Below are 13,084 nucleotides of genomic sequence, written 5' to 3'. Positions count from 1 at the left end.
AAGACAGTCCAATTGCTAACTTGAACCCATTCATTGACAATGATGGCCTGTTAAGAGTTGGTGGGCATTTAAACAAGGCCAAGTTGGGAGACCAAGTACAGAATCCTCTCATTATACCTGCCCGCCATTAGTGTAGAGCGTGAATATTCAAATTGTTTTTTTTGCAGCAAATTTGGGCACTTTGCGATTTCCCAAATATTTAGAATATAGCGTTATATATATTCGTTATGACGAATATTGATTTTGTTTATTTCACAGTACACATCACAATGATGTGTACTTTGTAAATAAAATGTGATCATCCCTCCCTGCTTCCAGCTTGTGGTCCAAAAGAAGGCTCCAATATTATTTACTGTGTAAGTCATTGTGGAGCGTGAATATTTCATATATGCGAAAATTTGCGAATATCGGCACTTCCAGAGAACAATGATCTCTCCCTTCTTTTAGCTTGTGGGCCAATGAGAGGGATTCAAATACAATTGTCAGAGGTAAGCAACATCCCTAGCAACCAATAGGAACGTAGTTAGTTGAAAGATATAATCGTGCATGCGCAATTTGCAAATTTAATTACGAATTTGGCATTGGAAAAAAGTTAACGAATATGTGAAATTCGCGAACATAGGACAAATATTCATCCATATATTTGTGAAATATTGCGAATTCGAATATGGCTTATGCCGCTCATCACTACTCACCATCACATTACCACTCTGCTCATACGGCACTACCACGAAGAGGTTAAGCAGCAAGGAAGACACTTCACGGAAGGTGCAATAAGAGCTGCAGGCCTTTGGATTATACGGGCAAAAAGACAAATTACAGCTACACTGCACAGATGTGTTCACTGTGTTTATGTAAATTAAGAGGTAAACATCAGCAACAGAAAATGTCAGACCTGTCTGCTGACAGGTTAAATTCTGACCCACCCTTCACTCATGTTGGTTTGGATGTCTTTGGACCATGGATGATAACAGCCTGCAGAACTCGAGGTGGCCAAGCAAATAGCAATGGACAGTGCTGTTCACTTGCATGAGAGTGAAAGCAGTACACATTGAAGTAATAGCATCTATTGATGCTTCAAGCCTCATCTATGCTTTAAGACGATTTCTTGCCATCAGAGGACCAGTCAAGACACTAAGATCAGACTGTGGTACTAATTTTGTTGGAGCCTGTCGAGAGTTACAGCTCAACTCTAGGCCAATCCAAGACTTTTTAGCTGAAAAAGGCTTTACATGGATATTCAATGCTCCTCATTCTTACCACATGGGTGGCTCATGGGAGAGAATGATAGGCATCACCCATAAAATACTGGACTCTATGCTTATGGACTCGAATTCCACAAGACTTACCCACAAGGTTCTAACCACCTTCATGGCAGAGGCCTCTTGTTCCTGTGTCTACAGATCCAGAGACCAAAACTATCCTTAACCCAGCTACTCTGCTAACCCAGAAGCTTGGGTCCATTCCTGTTCCACCTGGAAACTTTAAATCAGGAAATCTGTGCAATGACCAGTGGAAGCGAGTACAACACCTCGCCAACTGCTTCTGGAATCGTTGGAAGATGGAGTATCTTTCTACTCTGCAAGGATGCAAGAAATGGCAACGCCTGAACCCTAACACAACAATTGGAGATCTTGTATGCTCAAGGATCAACAAGCCGAAAGAATCGAGTGGCCCATGGGACTTATTATAAAGAGTGTTCCTAGTGATGACGGTAAGGTACACAAGGTGGAGGTGAAAGTTGCAAGACAAGGGACTGTAAAGACTTTCATCAGACCTATCACAGAACTTATTTTGCTTTTGCCCTTTGGAGAATGAACTTGCTTGCGTATGCTGCTGGATCCTACCTTTGACTTCAAGAAGGAAGAGTCTTGAACTTTATTGTTACAACTTGAAGTCTTAAATTATAGTTGTTACATTATCTACATGTTCTCCTTCATGTCTTCCAGGTTTCCAAGACATCAAAGCAAATTGCACAGTTTTTTATTTACAATTGTATTACTACCGTTATGGTGAAAACAGTGACATTTACAATGCCAGATGAGGAGTATGCTGTTACACAGTTAATATTCTCATTATTGTAGATGGTAATTTACATAGTTTATTCTCTGATTTATGTCCTATGGATTTTTCTATGGTTAGTTATTGCTTGTGGCCTTTTTTGGTAATGCACTTGTTTTTCATGTTTCCCTTCCTGGGAGCTATGACACATTTCCTTTGCCTTTGCTTATTTTCCTTTCCTACCAAATGGAACAGGGACACATGTATTCTGCTTGCTAAGCTAAAAAAAAGTATCATCTTTTGACCACATAATACTGAAATCCATTAATTCTGCTGTATTCCGTTGATTCATGTACAGAATAAACCAGCTTGTGGATAAAAACGGCATAGGTGAGTTCGGCTATCTGATAAGGATTGTCCGCAATGGTTATATCTGCTTAAACAAACAACAGAAAACGTGGTCTCAAATGGCTGGAGGTGCTCAACCCCAAATGCAATTGTGCATTTATACTGGGGGAGCAGATCCTGCCCTTGTAGTTCGTTGCTAGGGGCGATCCCCAGCATAAAAATGCATACAATAGAGGATGCCTGCAGCGGACTACAAGTGCCACAATAGAATCCTACACCAGATAAACGGTGTGGATGTGTAACAAATAGAATAATACAATACAGGAATATGGGTGCACTACTGTGGTAGATGTATACAATGGCATTGGCTAATCCCTCAACACTGATGATAAAATTGAGACATTCGCCAGTATATCCTTGTATGAAGGACATATCTGCTTATACAGGCCAGGCATAGAGTTCTTACTAGGGCTAGATCGCTATCACAACAATCGGAGTCAGAATACCCCTTGTCTATCCACTTCACTGGTGGGGGTCTCTCATAGCACCCGGCTGTGTGCTCCTTACAGGGACCCCTGCCTCCCCCCCTTTATAGCCACCTTGCTGTCTTCTGGTGAGATGGGGAGAATACAGACTATTCTGCTTCCTTTCCTTATATACAGACTTCCCACACTTCTGCTAGCCTCAATAATTAGGCACCTGATCAGCATCTCTGCTGGCTCCCCTAGGATAAAGGACTGGGAAAAACACCCTTTCATTGCCCTTAATCCTGCCTCAATGCCACTTTATATATATATACACACACATACACACCCTTTCCTCACATGCAGAGACTGATGAGGCATTTACTTACAGGGAGATGATAGCCTTTACTCCCCCTACCGACCTTCCAGGTGGGCAGTGAACAGAGGAGAGCAGATAGCAGATATCCCCAGCGTGCGGCAGGAACTTTTTTTTTTTTTTTTTTCTTAAAGGGCCAACCATATAAGAAGCAGCAGAGTTTAACTCCATCCCTGCCCTAAGGGACACAGATAGAGTTAAACTCTGCTGCTTCTTGTAATCTTAATTTTGTGTGGGCCCCTGACTGCAGGCCGATTTGGGCTGACATCAAAAGTAAAAATAAAAGATCAGGCAGTGGCAGGCCCTCTTCAGCCCCGGGCCCACAGGCAGTGCCCCACTGCCCGACCTGTCAGTCCACCCCTGGTGCATAGAGCCCTGCTTGTCCTCAGCGCACAGATCGCTGCTTGCCCTTAGTTTACAAAGCCCTGCTGGTGACAGACATAGGAGTAGTAGTATACTGGTGACTGACATAGGAGTAGTAGTATACTGGTGACTGACATAGGAGTAGTAGTATACTGGTGACTGACATAGTAGTATACTGGTGACTGACATAGGAGTAGTAGTATACTGGTGACTGACATAGGAGTAGTAGTATACTAGTGACTGATAGGAGTAGTAGTATACTGGTGACAGACATAGGAGTAGTAGTATACTGGTGACTGACATAGGAGTAGTAGTATACTGGTGACTGACATAGGAGTAGTAGTATACTGGTGACTGACATAGGAGTAGTAGTATACTGGTGACTGACATAGGAGTAGTAGTATACTGGTGACTGATAGGAGTAGTAGTATACTGGTGACTGACATAGGAGTAGCAGTATACTGGTGACTGACATAGAAGTAGTAGTATACTGGTGACTGACATAGGAGTAGCAGTATACTGGTGACTGACATAGGAGTAGTAGTATACTGGTGACTGACATAGGAGTAGTAGTATACTGGTGACTGACATAGGAGTAGTAGTATACTGGTGACTGACATAGGAGTAGTAGTATACTGGTGACTGACATAGGAGTAGTAGTATACTGGTGACTGACATTGGAGTAGTAATATACTGGTGACTGACATAGGATTAGTAGTATACTGGTGACTGACATAGAAGTAGTAGTATACTGGTGACTGACATTGGAGTAGTAGTATACTGGCGACAGACATAGTAGTAGTAGTATACTGGTGACTGACATAGGATTAGTAGTATACTGGTGACTGACATAGGAGTAGTAGTATACTGGTGACTGACATAGGATTAGTAGTATACTGGTGACTGACATAGGAGTAGTAGTATACTGGTGACTGACATAGGAGTAGTAGTATACTGGTGACTGATAGGAGTAGTAGTAGTATACTGGTGACTGACATTGGAGTAGTAGTATACTGATGACTGACATAGGAGTAGTAGTATACTGGTGACTGACATAGGAGTAGTAGTATACTGGTGACTGACATAGGAGTAGTAATATACTGATGACTGACATAGAAGTAGTAGTATACTGGTGACTGACATAGGATTAGTAGTATACTGGTGACTGACATAGAAGTAGTAGTATACTGGTGACTGACATAGGAGTAGTAGTATACTGGTGACAGACATAGGAGTAGCAGTATACTGGAGACTGACATAGGAGTAGTAGTATACTGGTGACTGATAGGAGTAGTAGTATACTGGTGACTGACATAGGAGTAGTAGTATACTGGTGACTGATAGGAGTAGTAGTATACTGGTGACTGACATAGGAGTAGTAGTATACTGGTGACAGACATAGGAGTAGTAGTATACTGGTGACTGACATAGGAGTAGTAGTATACTGGTGACTGACATAGGAGTAGTAGTATACTGGTGACTGACATAGGAGTAGTAGTATACTGGTGACTGACATAGGAGTAGTAGTATACTGGTGACTGACATAGGAGTAGTAGTATACTGGTGACTGACATAGGAGTAGTGGTATACTGGTGACTTACATAGGAGTAGTAGTATACTGGTGACTGACATAGGAGTAGTAGTATACTGGTGACTGACATAGGAGTAGCAGTATACTGGTGACTGACATAGGAGTAGTAGTATACTGGAGACTGACATAGGAGTAGTAGTATACTGGCGACAGACATAGGAGTAGTAGTATACTGGTGACTGACATAGGAGTAGTAGTATACTGGTGACAGACATAGGAGTAGTAGTATACTGGTGACAGACATAGGAGTAGTAGTATACTGGTGACTGACATAGGAGTAGTAGTATACTGGTGACAGACATAGGAGTAGTAGTATACTGGTGACTGACATAGGAGTAGTAGTATACTGGTGACTGACATAGGAGTAGTAGTATACTGGTGACTGACATAGGAGTAGCAGTATACTGGTGACTGACATAGGAGTAGCAGTATACTGGTGACTGACATATGAGTAGTAGTATACTGGTAACTGACATAGGAGTAGCAGTATACTGGTGACTGACATAGGAGTAGTAATATACTGGTGACTGACAGGAGTAGTAGTATACTGGTGACTGACATAGGAGTAGTAGTATACTGGTGACTGACATAGGAGTAGTAGTATACTGGTGACTGACATAGGAGTAGTAGTATACTGGTGACTGACATAGGAGTAGTAGTATACTGGTGACTGACATAGGAGTAGCAGTATACTGGTGACTGACATAGGAGTAGTAGTATACTGGTGACTGACATAGGAGTAGTAGTATACTGGTGACTGACATAGGAGTAGTAGTATACTGGTGACTGACATAGGAGTAGTAGTATACTGGTGACTGACATAGGAGTAGTAGTATACTGGTGACTGACATAGGAGTAGTAGTAGTATACTGGTGACTGACATAGGAGTAGCAGTATACTGGTGACTGACATAGGAGTAGTAGTATACTGGTGACTGACATAGGAGTAGCAGTATACTGGTGACTGACATAGAAGTAGTAGTATACTGGTGACTGACATAGGAGTAGTAGTAGTATACTGGTGACTGACATAGGAGTAGCAGTATACTGGTGACTGACATAGGAGTAGTAGTATACTGGTGACTGACATAGGAGTAGTAGTATACTGGTGACTTACATAGGAGTAGTAGTATACTGGTGACTGACATAGGAGTAGTAGTATACTGGTGACTGACATAGGAGTAGTAGTATACTGGTGACTGATAGGAGTAGTAGTATACTGGTGACTGACATAGGAGTAGTAGTATACTGGTGACTGATAGGAGTAGTAGTATACTGGTGACTGATAGGAGTAGTAGTATACTGGTGACTGACATAGGAGTAGTAGTATACTGGTGACTGATAGGAGTAGTAGTAGTAGTATACTAGTGAATGGCATAAGAATAGTACTGTTAGGTGACTGACAAGAGACCAGTGAGATGGCGCTATAGTCAGTAGCTTAATGCAGCAGATACAGTTGGACAGTATAAATTGCACACAATGCCTCTCGTCACACAAGCAAAAACAAATACAGTAACCCCCCGACCTACGATGGTCCCGACATCGCATTGGCCATCGCATTAACTGCTATCCGACAGCGCAAAATGCTTAAGCTGCTGTCGGATAGCAGTTTAACCATCCCGGACAGGTTCGCTTACCTATTCCCGCTGCTTCGGGTCCACTTTGCGATCCTCCGGTGTCTTGCGCATCTTCTCCAGGGTCCGGGCCTCGCTTTCCGGCGTCGTTATTATGTCACTTCGCACGCCGCACCGGCGCAGCAGCGTAATAACTTCACCAGAAAGCGAGGCCCCGACACCGGAGGAGATGCGGAAGAAGCCAGAGGATCCCGAAGAAGACACCGGAGCAGCGGGACAGCATCGGGAGCCCCTGGGACAGAATCGGGAGCGGTGTAGACCTGGTCCGGAGCGGCGGGGACAGGTGAGTACAGCTTCCTATACTTTACATTGCACGGATCCCTCAACATACGATGGGTTCGACAAACGATGGGTCGTTTGGAACGAATTACCATCGTATAATGAGGGACCACTGTACTACAGACAATGATAAATCCTCCTCAATGTTTTCCTATTGCTGTCATGCACTCTACCCTGACCTCCATGCTGATGTATGTAGTTTATATAAGCTATAGGTGAGCTGACTGTTTTTTTTTTTTTTTGGCATGATTCAATGGACGTACGTTTTTTTCCACCTATGTAATGTAATTATGTGTGAGTAGGACAGATTGGAGAGTTGCATAAAAGTATACAGATGAAGGTGAGCAGAGTTTTTCTTATATTAGTTTTTCTGATATTATTATATTTTTTTATATTAGTAGTTGCTGACTAAACAGTATCCAAGGGGTTAAAACTGGGTAGAGCTACCGGTGTTGTAGGCGGCTACACAGGTATAGAAGTCAACCAAGTGCAGAGGACAGAATAGAGAAGACGGGATCAGTGTGTGGTGTCCCTGTACAGTCCACACTATAGGACTACAAGTAAGACCAGACTTTATTATTCTTTTATATTCTCTTTATTGTAGACTTACAATGTAACCAGGACAGAACGTACATTAGCAGTCTGCAGTAATTCTTCACGTGTTATTTATGTATTTTGCTTCTTGGACATTTATAGAATATCTAAATGTCTGACAGGTGGAGGTCCCACATCTAGGACACCTTCCTGGGGGAAAATGTCCTACTGCAAACTTCTTTCTTTATTTTCGATTACTCCCATTTAGGGAAGAGAGATAGACATACAACGGAGGGGGGGGGGGGGGGGTAAAGAAAGGAGACGATCACGATTTGGTGTCTGCCGACACTTCCTCGGTCCTCAGCACACATGATTACGTCACTGAGGGGCGTATAAATACTTCTGCACACAATTAACCATATAAGTGCTAGTGACTTCAACAGTAACAGTGAATATAAAAACATTATAAAAACAAGCTAAAGTCATTCCTATCACTGAGACCCATCGGTCCCAATGGGTCAAGTTCCAATATTAATTTAGCTTCTTTTTGCAATAAGATTTTATTCCTGTCTCCTCCTTTCTTAGGTGTATTAACCCTTTCGAGTCCTGCGAATTTCACCACAGACGTGTCTGCTCCGTGTGTTTCTATTACATGGGATATAAGCCTCTGCTCTACTTTACCAGATTTAATAGAATAAAAATGCTCTCGGATTGTAATAAAGAGCTTCCTGGCTGTATTCCCAATGTAATAGCACCCACAAGGGCATATTACCACATATACCACGAACCCTGTCCTACAGGTTATAAGTTGATTGACTACAAGCTGACAAGAGCAGTGCCAGATTGCAATACACCTGTGCTGGATTTATTATAAACATTTTTATATATTTTTTTTTAGAATAATTGAAAAACTTTCAAGTATTTGCACAAAAAAATTCCAATGTCCCGGTACCCCTCTCCCTGCTGCTGTAGTCTAAGGTTGTTGGGTGGCCATGGATTCTTCCAAAATAACTGAATGCTTTGTGAGCGATGTGTATTCTGCCATATTGTCTGTAACTTCCCCAGTTATCACTTGGGCTGTCTCCCAGGGTGTCCTTAGAAATAGGTACTCATAGATGGTCCCTAGGCCTGGCTATCAGCCCAAACTGTAAATAAACATCTCTCCACAGGATGACACTGGTCTCTTAGCAGGAGAAATGAAATTTGATGTTGAAGTAGCAGAAGCTATAATAATTCTTCTATCCCTCTTTTCTAAACTCTCGGTGCCCTCCTCAGGTTAGACTAGGAAAATCAATCCAGCATATTTGAGGCTCTTTGCAGAAGCCAGAAGGACCCCAAGCAGTCCTGGATTTCTTTAGTTTAACTAGGCTTTATTCCCTATGGGAACGCAGCAGAAAAAGCTAGCTAGACATACACTCTCCTTACAACTCTCTCAAACTCCACTTTAACTCAAGAACTTTCTACTGTACATGTCTATGGCCATTCTAATACATATAGTCTACAGTTTTACATGTTACCCAGTAGATGGCAGCATTTTAAATAATGAGGCTGAGTGTGGCCCCATGTATGTGTGTTTGAGTAAAAGAGAGGTGGGGTACTCCTTATCTACCTGCCAGAAATTGGTATGAAAGCAATAAAGAGCATGAACATGATGACAAATCAATGTTTTCAATTCACAGTATCCATACTAATCAATAAATAACCATAGTGCTATAACGTCTTGTTTGACAGGGCTCATTCGGCACCCAGCCTTAAAGGGGTACTTCGCCCCTAGACATCTTATCCCCTATCCAGATGTCACGCCCCCTCCTATAGACTTGCATTGAGGGGCGGGGTGTGACGTCACACGGGGGCGGAGTCGTGACATCACTATCTTCCGTCCCAGTGGTCCAGATGGGCTCAGCCTGAGGACCTCCAGCGGAAGCCACTACAGGTGGGTGCTGCATGGTAGATCCAGGGTGTCCCCAGCAGCGGGACCCTGGTGATCTGACATCTTGTCCCCTATCCTTTGGATAGGGGATAAGATATCTAGGGGCGGAGTACCCCTTTAAGGGTTGCCCTGAAAAACTGCATATACATATACTGCAGCATCATAATCTGCAGAATTTTTCTATACACAGGGTGAACATAAAAACATTTTTGGTGTTTTATCATTTGGTTTATGGGCATACATGTAATAGTTATAGCCATAACTCCTGTCTGTGTGGGTTTCCTCTGGGTATTCCGGTTTCCTCTCACAATCCAAAACATACTGATAGGTTAATTTGGAATTTAGATTGTAAGCCCCAATCGAGTACAGCACTACAGAATATGTGAGTGATATATAAATGAAGGAATTATTCTTAGAACTTTCTAAAGAATTTACTTAGCATTGAATTGGTTGAAAATACTCGTGTGGAGGTTTGTTGATCCTTGGCAATTTGTATATTATGTGGGAGAAAGGTTGTTGTGTCAAAACTGGCAATTCTATATACAAAATCAATCATCAATGTTTAAGAAAACACATGACCTTCAGCTATAAACATTAGAAAACAATTTATGACTCTTATTTCTCCTCCACAGGTTCCTCTGGAGACATGTTGCCCCTTGATCCAGTCACAGTTCTTATATTCATCATAACATGTATTTTTTTGGGAACTGTTTTATACAAAGAAAAGGGACAAGTTCATAAGAATTATCCTCCTGGTCCAAAACCATGGCCGATAATCGGAAATATTTTTAATCTTAATATTGAAAAGCCTTACTTATCATTTCAAGAGGTAAGATCCAACGATCAATGACATGTATTGCTTGTTCATTATCTATGAATATAAGGATGTGCTACATCTCGCAAAATGTAAGCTACGCTATTGGCTTACCATTAAAAGATTCTTCCATCTTGTACAAAAGAGGTGGGCAGTAAAAACATATCATTCATATGGGTCTAACTACTCCTCTGGAGTTTCAGTCTTTATGCACTATGGGGTTGATTTTGATGTCAAAGAGAATAGATGAAAGGGGCAGGTATGAATTTTTAGAGGGCACCCTTGGAACTATGTGTGTGGTGCTGGTTTTTGTGTACATCCCTCCCTCTTTCTCTAGTCAGGTACTGATATCCCTGGTAGACTTCTTAAAAGATGAAGATCAATATAAACTTTACATATGTGGTGATTTTAAAGGGGTATTTCGGGCAAAAACATTTTATTCCCTATCCAAAGTATAGGGGATAAGATGTCTGATCGTGGGGGGCCCGCTGTTGAGACTCCCCGCGATCTCCCTGCAGCACCCGCCAAGCCCAGCAAACCCAGCTTTCTGAGACTGAGCTGAACAGTGCGAGCCAAAATCCGTTGGTAATCCTCAGATTTCATGATGCCTTGTACACATTCAAGGCACCCAGTGCCAGAGGCAGCAAAACAACCACAAAACATCATTGAACCTCCACCATATTTCACTATAGGTACTGTGTTCTTTTCTTTGTAGGCCTCATTCCGTTTTCGTTAAACAGTAGAATGATGTGCTTTACCAAAAAGCTCTATCTTGGTCTCATCTGTCCACGACATTTTTCCAGAAGGATTTTGGCTTACTTAAGTTCATTTTGGCAAAATGTAGTCCTCCTGGGTCTCCTGCCATAGCGTTTCATTTTATTTAAATGTCGACAGATAGTTCGCGCTGACACTAATGAGAGCCTGGAGGATAGCTTGAATATCTTTAGAACTTGTTTGGGGCTGCTTATCCACCATCTGAACTATCCTGCTTCGACACCATTCATCAATTTTTCTCTTACATCCACGCCCGGGGAGATTAACTACAGTGCAATGGGTTGCAAACTTCTTGACAATGTTGCACACTGTGGACAAAGGAAAATCTAGATCTCTGGAGATGGACTGGTAACCTTGAGATTGTTGACATTTTTCCACAATTTTGGTTCTCAGGTCCTCAGACAGTTGTCATCTGCTCTTTCTGTTGTGCATGCTTAGTGTGGCACACACAGACACACAATGTCAAGACTAAGTGAACTTCTCTCCTTTTTATCTGCTTTCAGGTGTGATTTTTATATTGCCCACACCTGTTACTTGCCCCAGGTGAGTTTAAGGGAGCATCACATGCTTGAAACAATCTTGAAATCCACTATTTTGAAAGGGTGCCAATAATTTTGTCCAGCCCATTTTTGGAGTTTGGTGACATTATGTCCAATTTGCTTTTTTTTCCTCACTTTTTTGGTTTAGTTCCAATACACACAAGGGGAATAAACATGTGTATAGCAAAACATGTGTTACTGCAATGCTTTTCTGTGAGAAATACTTCATTTTCTTGAACAATTTGAGGGGTGCCAACATTTACGGTCGTGACTGTAACACAATGTTATTTCAGAGACAAAGGCAATATTTTGACAGCGGACGGCCTAACAAAATGTTAGCGTAAATTGTTAAAAGTCAGCAAGAATATAATTTTATTAAATCTGTTAGGGGTAAAGATCATGCATTAAAAACTACAGAAGAAGAGATTGAGGAAAGTTTCCTTGAGTTCTTCCAGAATATACAGTACAGACCAAAAGTTTGGACACACCTTCTCATTCAGAGTTTTCTTTATTTTCATGACTATGAAAATTGTAGATTCACACTGAAGGCATCAAAACTATGAATTAACACATGTGGAATTATATACATAACAAAAAATTTGAAACAACTAAAATATGTCATATTCTAGGTTCTTCAAAGTAGCCACCTTTTGCTTTGATTACTGCTTTACACACTCTTGGCATTCTCTTGTTGAGCTTCAAGAGGTAGTCACCTGAAATGGTTTTCACTCCCTAGTGTGCTGGTGTGGAGGAGGAGGTGTGATGATGTGGAGGAGGAGGTGTGATGGTGCTTTGCTGGTGACAATGTTGGAGATTTATTCACAATTGAAGGCATACTGAACCAGCATGGCTACCACAGCATCTTGCAGTGGCATGCTATTCCATCCGGTTTGGTTTTAGTTGGACCATCATTTATTTTTCAACACGACAATGACCCCAAACACCTCCAGGCTGTGTAAGGGCTATATGACCAAGAAGGAGAGTGATGGGGTGTGATGCGCCAGATTACCTGGCCTCCACAGTCACCGGACTGAACCCAATCGAGATGGTTTGGGGTGAGCTGGACCGCAAAGTGAAGTAAAAAGGGCCAACAAGTGCTAAGCATCATGGGAACTCCTTCAAGACTGTTGGAAGACCATTTCAGGTGACTACAGCTCATGAAGAGAATGCCAAGAGTGTGCAAAGCAGTAATGAAAGCAAAAGGGGGCTAGAACCTAGAATATGACATATTTTCAGTTGTTTCACACTTTTTTGTTATGTATATAATTCCACATGTGTTAATTCATAGTTTTGATGCCTTCAGTGGGAATCTACAATTTTCATAGTCATGAAAATAAAGAAAACTCTGAATGAGAAGGTGTGTCCAAACTTTTGGTCTGTACTGTATATGAAACAGAAACCAAATGTACAAACAAGGAATTGAAACGTTTTTTTTTGG

The 13,084-nt window shown here is 41.7% G+C and overlaps 1 protein-coding gene and 1 long non-coding RNA gene across 2 annotated transcripts in view; one reads left to right on the top strand and one right to left on the bottom strand.

Annotated features, from left to right (window-relative positions):
* Positions 1-3,242, bottom strand: part of LOC130361217 (uncharacterized) — a 68,336-nt gene extending 65,094 nt beyond the window's left edge. The window contains exon 1 of the long non-coding RNA XR_008890913.1: positions 3,203-3,242. This is a non-coding gene — a long non-coding RNA (uncharacterized LOC130361217). The remainder of the gene's footprint in view (positions 1-3,202) is intronic.
* The window catches only part of LOC130361215 (cytochrome P450 2K6-like), a 128,263-nt gene that overhangs the window by 70,005 nt on the left and 45,174 nt on the right, over positions 1-13,084 (top strand). The window lies entirely within an intron of this gene.

Source organism: Hyla sarda, chromosome 3 (genome assembly GCF_029499605.1).
Source record: "Hyla sarda isolate aHylSar1 chromosome 3, aHylSar1.hap1, whole genome shotgun sequence".
Lineage (NCBI taxonomy): Eukaryota > Metazoa > Chordata > Amphibia > Anura > Hylidae > Hyla > Hyla sarda.
The sequence above is the reverse complement of the archived record's forward strand: the minus strand, read 5'-3'. Positions and strand labels throughout refer to the sequence as shown.